The sequence below is a fragment of the Numida meleagris genome, chromosome 4 (genome assembly GCF_002078875.1).
Source record: "Numida meleagris isolate 19003 breed g44 Domestic line chromosome 4, NumMel1.0, whole genome shotgun sequence".
In the NCBI taxonomy this organism is placed as follows: Eukaryota; Metazoa; Chordata; class Aves; order Galliformes; family Numididae; genus Numida; species Numida meleagris.
Genome location: NC_034412.1, coordinates 97,273,733 through 97,284,396, shown reverse-complemented (window position 1 = coordinate 97,284,396; position 10,664 = coordinate 97,273,733). Strand labels below are relative to the sequence as shown.

The window sequence follows — 10,664 nt, the reverse complement described above, 5'->3', positions numbered from 1 at the left end:
TGCCCTTTAAATAACTTCCCATTCTGCTGACCCCAGCAGGCAAGTGGCAGTGCTTTAGAAGAAGGGAGAAGAGAGACAGCTTTAAAACTAAATTCTGTCTTTTAACGCTGCCCTCACATTTTTGTTGTTTTGTTTTTATCCCCAAAGAGGTGAAGACAGGTAGCTCCAAAGGGAAGAGCCAAGCATTTTTAGTGACCTGTGAAGAACATCCGAGTTTAATCCTCTGTTTATGGTTCTTTGTCCCCATCCCACCCCCCCACTCCACACCTCCCAGAAGTCAGAATCTGAGAACAAAGAACAGTTGGAGTTGGAGGAGACCTTCAAAGGCCACCTGGTCCCACTCCCCTGCCATGAGCAGGGACGCCCACAGCTCCATCAGGTGCTCAGAGCCTCAGGGCCTCTTTCTTGTTCCAGGGTCTCCTTCCCCCTTGGGAAACAATCCTTGGGGCAGAATACAGCTCCCCCTGCAGCACCATTTGTTTTAATCCTGGGTGAAAACGTGCAGGAAAAAAAAACACCCGGGATCTTCTGTTGGAAGGAGCGCCCAATGTGTAAAGTGCATTAGAATGAGAAGGAGACCTTGGAGAGCAATATGGCACCAGCTACGTTGTAAGAACTTGAAACGTAAATAGATTTCCATATAACGAAAATGCCAGCACTTCTAAGGGAAAAAAATAAGGGGGGGGGGGGGGGGAAGAGCAGAACGACCATCACACAACACAAAAGAAGCGCTCTCTTCCACAGCTGAAGTCAATGAGCCGCTAATTGCCCGCAGGTGGTGGGAGGGCGAGGGCAGCTCTATAGGGTGAGGCTGGAAGCATAGCCTATAAAGAGAGGTGGGACAGGACGGGTGCGGTGATGGAGGAGCACTGGAGGAGAGCAGGAAGGTAGGAGTTTTTTTTTATTATTTATTTCTTCATGGTTGTTCACTGGGTGGCAATGCGCGGAAGGGGTTTTAAGCCTTGGCTGCTGTGTGAAGGTGCAAGGAGATGGGATCTCCTTCTCTAGACAGCAGATAGCAGTGGTGCTGCGTTTGTTAGCCAGAATGGTGTTGTACTCTGAAGGGCTTTTCCAGTGGAGTGGTATCCCCTGGTGGTGATAGTTGCTGGCTTGCAGGGGAACGCAGCTGCCCTGTTATCCACTACTGACTCCTCTGCTCTTGTATAAATAATTGCTGCATCTCTTGCTTTCCTCCCCCTGCTTGTGAGCCCCTCTTGTTTGTCAATCCCTGTTCCCTGGAATCTGTTTTCTGTGCTGCTTCACAGCATCACCAAGGCTGGAAAAGACCTCCAGTGTCATCCAGTTCATCTGTCCACCCACCACCAATATTTCCCTGCTAAACCATGTCCTTCACTACAACATCTCAATGTTTCATGAGCACCTCTGTGGATGGTGACTCAGACACCTCCCTGGGCATCCCATTCCAACGCCTGACTGCTCTTTTTTCACTCTTTCAGAGAAGAAATGTTTTCTAATATCCAACCTGAACATCTCTGGTGCACCTTGAGGCCATTCCCTTTAGTCCTACCTTCCTTGATGGTCTTTTATTCTTTCCTGTCCCCCTTGTTCCTTCTTTGCAGCTATGGGGATTTGTGAATGGTGGGCTTGTTTTCTTAAGTAGCTGTCTGAGTTGATAATGGGATGCTACTGGCTTGTCTCAAGGGATGGATGGTGACCCCTTGGGGTCTAGAGTGTAAGAGGTTCAGCGTGGAGAAGAAGTTACTCTTGGACATAAGGTTTGAGTTTTGGGTGGTCTTGTTCTCAGCATCCAGCTCCTTGAACGCATCAGTGATCCTCCCTGCACATATTCATGAAGAAATGGTTGGCTGTGGATGGAATGGCCTCCTGAGGAGGAGCAGTCAGGCCCTGGGATTTGTGCTGTGTCCCCTGGTGGTGGGTTTTGCTTTGGTGAGGTTCCCACTTTGGCTGTTGGGTAAAGCTGTCTGACGTAGCTGAGGAGGCCTGGAGGAAGGCTGAGGTTAGCTTGCTGCCTGAGGTCAAGGCTAGCAGATCTATTGAGTAGCTGAATCCAGGGAGAAGTACGCTGGAGTCATCAATCAGTAACTTAATAAAACAAAATAATTTCCCTATTAAATTCAGCTCAAACGCATTACAGTTGTTATCCTAAATGAAGAGAATGAATATTGGAAACATACTTCTGAGGTCTGTAACTGCTCTCAGCCCATTCTTAAGATACTGTTCAAAATGTAAGTCGCTGCCAGGGCATTCCATCGTCAGAAACAATGACCTGCCGGGAGAGCAGTGCAAATGGCTGGGTTTAGTTTTTGGCCTGGTGAGGAGCAGGAAGAAATATGAAGTACCTTTCAAGGCTGACCTGCGGTGCAAGTCTCTCTGCCGAAGAATGGGTTTACCCCCTCGGTCCTCCCCACCATCAGATGTTAAAGGCTTTCTGAAGGACTTGAACCCTTTTGGTTAAAGAGAAGAAAAAGAGCTGCCTAAACATCCTGCGTGCATGTGACAAAATGAAACACTTTTTCTTCCCATATATATAACGTGCTCAAACAATTCAGGACCGATCTTTCTTACCGTGGCTCTGCATAGTTGGCAAAGAATGCGCTTGAAACCTATTTTTCAAGCTGCCTTGACACAACTAAGACAACATGGCTGGGCTGCTATAATCCCACCTCGTGGATGAGGTAAGCTCAGTCAGGAGTGTGCCTCTTGGCAGGGACAAATCAGTGGGGAAATGACTTTTTTTTTTCCTAACTCTGAATATTAGTGCTGCTGTAGCCCATGTCCCAGAACTGAAATGGGGAATCAGAACGGCTGAGCTGGTGCTATTCAGGTGTGCAGTGAAGACATCACTCACGCCCCAAGAAAGCTCACGGTTATGACCTTCCTGCCCTGTAATGGGAGCTGGAGCAGCTGGATTTAACCTCTGAGATGAGAATGAAATGTACCCAAATCACCCATGGCTTCAAAAGGAGCACTGCTCTGTACTGGTTCCTGCTCTCCTTTGGTCAATAAGCAGCAGTGAGTCTTGTCTCCATAGAATCATTAATGTTGGAGAAGGCCTTTAGGATCATCAAGCCCAATCCATCCCTGCCACATCTCCATGATTTTTGGGCACCTCCAGGGGTGGTGACCCCACCACCTCCCTGGGCAGCCTATTATGGTGCCTGACTGCTCTTTTGGAGAAGAAATTGTTTCTATTACCCAACCTGTACCTCCCCTGGTGCAATGCAAATCAATTGTCCCTCTTTCTGATTTGCATTGCAACACAGGCTGGAGATGGTCTGTGGATGTGGACCCAACTGTGAGCATTGGGCTGAACCCTACTGGAAAGTAGGAGTTAAGGGGCAGCTACCATGTTTCTTGACCACCTGCTGCAACTTCCTTCTGTCAGCATTTTCTGTAGTCCCATCTACCTACATGCTGCCTTCCCCGGTCTAGCTCCTTCCTAGGAGCTCATGGCTCTTGCTTTCTTTATGGCAGGACTGTCTCCATGTGAGATTACTCCCAAAGAATGAACTTTAGGAGGCAGAGACGCTGCTCAGCTGATTGGCAATGGAAAAACACTCACCAGCCAACTCAGGTGGGTAGCTGGATCAAAACATGTTTTATTTTTAAAACATTCAACACTTGTGTTAGGAAAATATAACCCCAGTCTGAAAAATAAAAAGGCTCTTCAGTGAAAAACCTATATTTCTCACACCTCTGAAAAATCAGCCGGTAGGCTGCAGTTAAACACCCCAAGACAGAACACAATATACCATAAATCAGTGCAGAACCTGTCCCAATGCACCTGTTGGGTGTTAATACATAGTCTATGCACACTCCATCTATTGTGGAGCTGGTGGGAACCATCAGGGAGTAAAGGAGGGAGGGGGAAGAGTGAGAGAGAGCAGCTCCTCTGTCTTCAAATGGTCCAAAATTGCCCAATATTAAGGGACAATTTTGGGAACAAACCCATTCCCTGGTTCTTGAGGTGACGTCTTAATGGCCATCTGCAGCCAGGCCTGGGATGACTCCAGGGGCTACAGACTTCCATTCTCCACCATGGTCCCATTTTCCACCACTAAGGAGGCACCTAAGGCTCGTTTTATTGCCGCAGTGTATACACACGAGCCCAACCGATTTTAATTAAGAGCGCTGCAAGAAGTGCTAAAGTTCAGGAAATTTAAAGATTAAGGCCAAGGGTTTGCTTTCACACTTTCTTAAAATGAACGGGTTGGACCTCTCTTAGAAGTCATTTCCCTTTCAAAAGCAAAAGAGATATTTATTGGAAAGTGATTAAATCTTTCCCCGATACCCCGATTTCATTCCAGTTCTGTTAGGAATGGGCTGAGCACTCTTTGTGTATGAAGTTGAGGATTAGGAGAGATGCGCAACGAAGCTTCCAACCTGCTCGTTGCCCGTGGGCCATGAGTGAGCTTTTCTTCTTTGGAAATGAACCTGTGCTTCAAAGGCGCATTCAGCAAAAAAATCCAGCTGAAAAAATGACCTGCTGCTCCATCCTCGGCCAGGAGCAATCGTGCTGCTAGCTTCTCTGTAAGCAAAATTCGGCATGCAACTGGAATAGGTTCAATTTTATTAAAAAAATAATTAAAAAAATAATAAAAAAAATGGGGGCTCTAAGTCAACAGAGTGATTAAGCGAAGTCCACTGCCAAAAGAAGCAGTCGTGCATGGCCTGGCTGGATAAGACCCAGAGCAGTGGGCGGCTTGTTCTTCACATCTCGTTATCTGTCTATTGCTTCATCGTTCTGATAAGCATCTTGGGGCAAGCTCTTGCTTTTCTCCTCGCACCCAGCCAGGACGAAGCACTCATTTAAAGCACGCTGTGAACTTTTCCCTGGAAGGGACACGACACTGCTTCAGCCTCAGCTGAACCCAAACCAAGGCTTAACGGGAGATGCACGGGTTCAAATCCCAGAGGGCAAATACTAAAAGCTGGAAACATTTGCTTAAAATTCATGGCTGCTGTCAGTGTGCATATCAGATCATTGCAGAGGGGATGTGCATGAAATGCAGAGATGGAGGCAGGAAGCTTGCACTGGCATTAAAATTTGTGTGCCCATTTGGAGCCCTTGTTACCTCTACAGTGTTCTGTCAGTTCAGGAGATTGGGAACCTAGGATTTGAGCCAAACGGATGGTTGCCTTCCTTGCTTAATTCAGAGATGGATGAAGGGAGTTTGAGGATGAGCTTCTTTCCCAGTAGAGCTTTGTGTCCTTGGGTGCTGTGCAATGAAGCTGTGAAGGATCTGGAGCTCAAGTCTTATGGGGAGGGGCTCAGGGAATGGGATGGATCAGGCTGGAGAAGAGGAGGCTCCGGGGAGCTGTTATGTCTCTCTACAGTGATAGGATGAGAGGTGATGGCCTCAAGCTGTGCCAGGGGAGGGTCAAGTTGGATATCAGGAACCATTTCTTCTCCAAAAAGCAGTCAGGCACTGGCACAGGCTGCCCAGGGAGTGGTGGGGTCACTACCCCTGGAGATGTCCAAGAACCGTGGAGATGTGGCACTTGGGGACGTGGTCAGTGGGCACGGTGGGATGGGTTGGGGTTGGGCTTGGGGATCTCAGAGCTCTTTTCCAACCTGAATGACTTGGTGATTCTACATGCTTTCCTAGGTGAATGTGGTTTTTTTTTTTCTAGAAGGGTGATAAGTCTGCATTTGAGCTACTGGTAAGAGACTACAGGGTGTATGAGAGGTGGACTCACCCAATTGGGGTGCTTGTTCACCCTTTGCTTTTCAGTGATGTAGCATCTGGCCTCTTCCACACCAGGTGGATGCTTCTGTTCTTTTTAATGACTCTTAGCATTTCAAGCAGATGTGGTCTGCCTTTTTCACCCTGATTTCTTGACCATGCTGGCAGAACACTGCCTGATGTCTTGTTTCGGGCTTGTCAAGAACTCTGGATCCTTATGGAGCAGCTTTGCATTGAGTCATGTGTCTGAAAACTGCTGTTTACTGGTCATGCAGCGTCTCTCAGATCTTGCTTTTTGTCACTTCTTTACCCCCAGTGGCTTGCTGTCTGACATCATTTAATTCTCCGAAGCAGATTGCAAAGGAATTGCTTCTAGATGCAAATTTGCCCCAGGCCCGTTGAACTTTATGCCATGGCTTCAGGTTTAATAAGAAACCATCTTCATTAAGACTGAAAATGACTTCCAGTTTCTCCCAGTCCAACAGCTGCTTAGCTTCACTCTGGCTGCCAGTTGCACACACCTGCATGCTGCAGCTGTGCGAGCTGCTAAAGCACACTATGGACAGCCTAGGGTAGCCAACACCTGGAAAACATAAAGTATTTACAATTCGGAACAAGAACAAAACTCCCTCAATAAAAATACTTGTAGGTGATCTGTAGTCTTTCAAGTGGCTGATGCAGAAAACATTTTTTTTCTTCTGATCGCTGGGCTAGGGGGAAGATGGAAAGCTAATTTGTTAGCAAGTCTGATGCGTGTTTGGGAGCGGTGGAGGTAAGTGCCCACCAGCTCTGTGCTTGGAAGAGCAGCAGACAGAGAGCAGAGAGGTTTTGGCAGACAGGAACTCATTAGGCTGGGAGCTCAAGAAGGAGGAGAGGAGTCGTGAAAAGAGCTGCGAAAGGAAATGTTGCTTGGGGAACGTCTTAATGGTGAGGTCTGATGGCTCCAGGGAAGCGGTGGAAGAAGCTTTGCTTTAACAGGAGCTTCACTTTTCTGGGCTGTGCACAACGGCCCTCGTGCCAAAGTGTTTGCAGTGTGAGAGTGAGGCTTTGCAGAGCGCCTGTGTGTGGGGTGCCTGGCTCCCGTTGGCTGTCCTTGGGAATCAGCCTTGTCCTGAAAAACGTGGCCTAACTAGACAAGAGGATGATTTCATGGCTTGGATTCGTGGGTGAGGAAAGTGAATGCCTGCACATTGCTAAGGCAGAGCAGGGAACTGAGCAGGCTCCTAGTCCAAGAGCCCAATGGAAGGCTGGACCCTGGCTGTAGTTCACCCTGGGATGATCCTGTATAGATTTCAAGGCCGTGGGTTGCAGGTTGCACCCTGTGTAACAATTCTTTGTTGGCGTGGACCCTTGTTAAAGCACCAAGAAGTGGATAAATGTGTAAGTAAAGCTGGTTCCACATCCTGGTGGATCAAGGCACCTGGGCTGGCTGGAGAGGGCTCGGTCCTCCTCTTCCCAGAGCGTTTGGATGCAATTACTGGTGTGTGTCCTGTGTTGGGGCAGGGTAGCAGATGTCACTTGGGAAACAGCTATTGGGGAATTCTTTTCTGAGAGAGTGGTAGTGCATTGGAACAGGCTGGTGGTGGAGTTGCCATCGCTGGAGGTGATCATGAACAGTGGAGGTGTGGCACTGAGGGACGTGGTCAGTGGACGTGGTGGGACGGGTTGGGGTTGGAATGGGGATCCTAGAGGTCTTCTCCAGCCTTAATGACTCCATGATTCTTCACGTCAAAGAGCAAGTGAAGCTGACCCTTGTGCTCTTCAGTGACGTAGGGTTACAAAGGAATAAGGGAGAGCAGAAATATAAGCAAAACCCAGCAAGTTCTTCTGGAATTACGGGACTTAATCTGATATGGGAGATGTTTCTCACTCCTGCCACGCACTTGGGCTTGACTTCTGTAAGCAGAGAAGGAGGAATAACGAAGTCCCATCCATGCAGCAATGACGACTTCAGGGACAGTAACTCATTGTAGTAGGCACACAGAGGTGACTGAATGTTGTCTGGATGGGGCTCTCCCACTGTCACCTCCTTGGTGCCTGCAGCCCTGAGCTTGGCTGCTGCTTCCACTTTCTAGCATTAAATGTCTTTAAATAAAAGGGCAAAGGGGAGGGGGGGGGAAGAAACCGAGCCCTGATGTAATTTTTCCACCCGCTTCCCTTCCTGGAGAGGCAGCGGGCGTACTGCGAGCTTTCAGTGTGAGCAAAAGAGCATGGGTGGGATTTCTATGTGTTGAAATTGGCCTGGGCAGTGGAAGAGAAACTCCACCCTTCTGTTTTCTGGAGTGGATTTTCTTAGCCTCCTTTCCTCAGGCAAGGAGGCTCATGAAATTACAGTGTCTTTCTGTCACCCTCCTTAATAATTTTTGGGCCAGTTAGACCTTCTCACTAGGATTTCATGAGGAAAAAGATGTTCCAAAAGATTTAGGGTGGGATTCTTCATGAGATGAGTCTCACTCTGGAGGTGCTTCTTTCCATTGGCCATTAAGGAAAAAAATTGGCCCTCCAAGCTGAAATGGAGACAGCCACATGGTAGATGGCAATGGCAAGGTGAATCCTATGTCCTACAGGCTTTGCAGAAAGAAAAGTGTCGTTGTTCTCAGTTAGGCATTGGGTTTTGTGTTTGGATCTGTACAGAACTGCCACGGTTAACCAGTCACCACCAATCTCCCTAATGAAGAACCACAGTGCAGCAGCAGAGGTCCCCATGAAAGCGAGTTAACAGAATGAAAAGAGGTACAGGTGCATATCAGGGCCCCATTTTATCACGACAGACTGTGGTTTCGTGTGAGCAGGAGCTGTCTGCTGAATTACTCTACCAACCAGACACAAAGTGGGAAAGAATGAGCTCTGTCAGCTTATGAGCTTTGCTGTGAGGCTATTGCAAGCCTGACTCCTTGCAGCAGTGCTCTGGGACTGCCCTGCTCTCTCGCATCTCACAAAGCAGCGGTCTGCATCCTTGTATTGCCCAGGCATTGAGATGAGAAGTGAGATAGTCCCTTTTTGCCTAATAAGGTATTGTCTTGGGTGATCTCTGTCCTTATTCAGTGATTTATTTGGGTGGTTTTAGTGTGAGGATGGCATATGGGGAAACTGAGTGTTAGTGCTGGACTGACATGGTTTAAGTCTCTTCCAACCCAAGCTGTTCTATGGTTCTATGATATCCCAGGCACATGGGATGGGACAGCTTGTACGAAACACCTCGTTCTTGTGTCCTGTACATCAGGACAAGAGGTAACAGCCTTAAGCTGCACCAGGAGAGGGTCAGGTTGGATATTAGGAAAAAAAATATTCTCCAAAAGAGCAGTCAGGCATTGGCATTGGCTGCCCAGGGAGCGGTGGGGTCACCATCCCTGGAGGTGTTCAGAACCGTGGGGATGTGGCACTGAGAGACATGGTCAGCGGGCACGGTGGGATGGGATGGGTTGGGTTGGGGTTGGAGATCTCGGAGGTCTTTTCCAACCTGAGTGGATCAATGATTTAACAGCACTGCTTCCTGGAGCCCGTTCAGGAAGGAGGAGGCTGCCAGACCCAATGCGCGCAGCATTGAACGCCAGAGGTAGAGCGAGGAAATGGGGCGAGCGCGGATGTGAAATCTGCACGGCGGGATAAAAGATGGCCTGCTTTCCTGGAAAACACAGCCTCCTGTTCAGCGCTCACATTTTTCTCTTCATCACAACGGGTTCGGAGGCTTTTCTTCCAAAAAAAAAATAAATGTTCTGCCTGCTGCACTCCCAATTTTGCATGGGTGCTGTTACGAAGCTCCATCCAGGTGACTGGCCTGTGCCTTCTGTTTGCTTCTGAACATCCCATTTCAAATGCCTCTTATGGGTTTCTATGATATGTAAGTCTGTTAGATGGATAAACTATTCCTGATCTTCCAGGGCAGTAAACCTCACAGCTCCCCTGACTCGGTCTGAGAAATTTCCATTGCTTGACATATTAAAAATATATGGAAGTCTGCAACGAGAGCAGATTAAGCTTTATGCCTGTGGAAATTCATTTAGATAACTCCAGATCAGCTGGTGCATGGAAAAGTCATTTGAAAAAAAAAGAAAAAATCACCCCTGAAAAGCACAGCTGATGCTGTATGTTGAGGAGGAGGAGGAGGACTTTTTATAAAGCATCTTTCATTCCCAGAGCACTTACCAACCTATATATAGAAATCATTTCCCTCTTCCCTTAAGAGCAGCCAACTCTGGGGTGGAACGCTACAGTTGATTAACTGGACTCAGCATTACCATCTGAGAGCTCCACAGAAGACAAAACGGAGTCCAGCTGGCTCCAGCTGCCTGTAGACTTCTCCTTTACGCAGTGCTGAGGCCCAGATTGGCACAGCCTGCATGGCTTGGTGGTTGCAGGGTGACCCTGATGGCTTTCCTGGGGACGACTTGGTTGCAGAGCGCTGAGCATGGCCCCTAAATGTGGTGCTGGGCATTGAAGCATCTGCATCAAGGAGACATGAGGGGTATTCTTTGAGGTCGTTGGGTGATGCCTTCTGCATACGTTTGCTAGGACCACAGATCATCCCAGGGTGCCTCAATCTGCTCTGTTGTGCAGAAATAACTCTGTCCTGTAGATGTGCGTGGTGGATGGGGGGGACCGAGCCGATGCCAGGAAGCCACTTGGAGCTTTGAGCAAGCAGCAAGGGTTTGGTTTTGGTGTGTTGGCTTTTTTTTCTTCCCCACCCCTCGGAGTTCCCATCTTTACGGGCTGCCCTCCAGCTTGCTTTAGCAGTTGGTGAATGGGGTGGAGTGAAGGGCGTGGGGACAGGCGATGACTTGGTGGCCCCTCGAGTCCATTCTGTTCTGGATAAAGCACAAAGGAAAGCCTGTTGCGGAGCCGAGTGGTGATGGATTCCCAGTGCCACCGAGATTTGGGAGGTTCAGTTAATGCTTAAACGTCCTCTTCTGTTTCTCCCCCTCCTGGGTGGAGTCCTTCTCCGGTGACACATTACAGGACTTGCTCACTCCTGTGTTCCTGCTTCTTTCCCTGTCA

General features: G+C 48.4%; 1 long non-coding RNA gene across 1 annotated transcript; it reads left to right on the top strand.

Annotated features, from left to right (window-relative positions):
- On the top strand, window positions 854–9,623 carry LOC110398838. Its single transcript, XR_002438658.1, has 3 exons — window positions 854–887; window positions 8,304–8,402; window positions 9,154–9,623. It is a non-coding gene; the product is annotated as an uncharacterized LOC110398838 (long non-coding RNA).